This window comes from Labeo rohita, chromosome 8, assembly GCF_022985175.1.
Source record: "Labeo rohita strain BAU-BD-2019 chromosome 8, IGBB_LRoh.1.0, whole genome shotgun sequence".
Lineage (NCBI taxonomy): Eukaryota > Metazoa > Chordata > Actinopteri > Cypriniformes > Cyprinidae > Labeo > Labeo rohita.
Window position 1 is genome coordinate 15,385,751 of NC_066876.1, and position 2,100 is coordinate 15,387,850.

Below are 2,100 nucleotides of genomic sequence, written 5' to 3' on the forward strand. Positions count from 1 at the left end.
ATATTATTATTATAATACAGTGTAACAATAATAATAATAATAATAATAATAATTGTTGCTATTATTATTGTTATTATTATTTGATTTTTTCCCTTACTAAATAGTGGCATACTGGTTCAGTGTAATTTATAAATTGCTGGGATGAGGCTAATATTCTGCTGTCAAGTTTTATATTTCATAATGGGAAATGACAGTCACCCAGATGGGGGAAAAAACATTTCTAGAAAATTAATTTCTAGTTCAAATGAGGCTATACTATTGACATACACAAATGTGATGGTGACACTCGCCGTTTACAGATACCATAGGAATGAATGAGAAGTGCCGCAAACTGAATCCCACTTGTCACAAAAAGTTGGTGACTTCTCTTATAAAACAACATTTTTTTAAAATGGTAAACTCTAAAAATAGTTCATAGTATTGTTTAGTGTAAAACATGTTGAAGATTAGCAAATAGGCTGTAGATTCATTAAATGATAAGCCGTTTCCAAAAAGCTGTTTATTCAGCATAGTAAAGCCTCTCTTGATGAATTGACATTCATTAAAAAAAATGCCTCTGGTCTCCTTTCCCACGTCCTGCCAGACTGGAAGTGTTATCTTTATCCGTTACGCTTTTTCAGCTAATGGTTGCAGGCTTGCCATTTAGTGGCTTTGGTTTGTTCATTGTAAAATGCAAACATGCACCAATCCAACACGCCTGAAGAGTTAGCTCATGGATATCACAGCTAACCTGCTAATGTAGTGCTAATGATATAAAGTACAGTCACAAATTTAGTGTACAGCAAATTTAGTGTACAGCATATTGCCTTTGAATGTGATGTCATATCCAGATAAAGATAAAGAAGGCTACTGTTCACAGAAATGAAAGAGTTGGGTGATTATTTAAAGTTAGGCACTATTTTCATCTTCTTAACAAATGTAATAGCTCATAGAATCCCTTTCAACATTATTACAACATAAGCATTCTAAAATATTAGCAACTAACATTAATTTTAGCTAAATTAAAGCAGTTTATTTCTTTAGAATAAATACAGTAAAATGTCTATATAGCCTGACAGGTATCACTGTGAAATCAAACATCTTTGTGTCACAGCTAAAGGCTCTGTAAACAAAAAACAACAAACATCCTCAGAAATCTGGCCAGTCATAAAGGTTTTCAGCCTGTGAGTCATTTTGAATGCTCATGTTGGCTGACATATCTTTAGAGGGCAGTTCTGCATAAAGATGACGTTGTTAAAGTTAACTTCAGCAACTGACAGAAGTTAGCAATTTGGCTAAAATCACTTACAACACCTTTAAGCTGTTAAACACCTGAATATACTGTATAACATCTCTGTATGATTTTCAAAAGGTCAGTTACATACCACGAAACCGTTGAAACAGCAGAGACGATTTATCTGCTGTGCTCTAATTTAGAGAATCACAGTTACAGCGACACTTCTTCATTGCAGTTTGAAAAATACAATCAGCAGACTAGCAGCTTCTTCTAATAAGCTCACAATCAGAAAAGAGAGCACATAGTGCTCCGAAAAAGTGAAAGAGGGGTTTTTCACAGCTGCATAGTGCCATTGTCAAAACAAGCTGAGCAGACCTCTGCCAGCAATGAATAGCTGTAATTGAGAAAGCATGTAATGAGGCCACGGACTCTGCTCTCAGCATCACAGAGAATTGGCAAACTGCGCATTTCTGCAAATGTTACTTTTTCTATCGTTATTTATTCAAATTAGCTTCTCATCTGCATTTCAATAAGATTTCAACAGTCATGGCTCAAATGGTGGAGGATATCATAGAAGACCTGAAGCAAGAATTTCAACACATGCAGTTTAACTATATTTAACTAGCATTATAAGCTTCGATCGTACATCCATTTATATAGATAACAACCCAGTGTCATGAGAAAGCATTACTGTTTTACATTTTGGCAGATTAGTGTTGTTTGTATGATTTGAGATGAAAATGTAAGACTTAAACTTAACTCTTAAAGCGATAGCTCACCCAAAAATGAAAATTCTGTCATTAATTACTCATCCTTATGTCGTTCCAAACCCGTAAGACCTTTAATAAAAAAAATTAGTATTATGTCCCAAAAAAAGCACTATG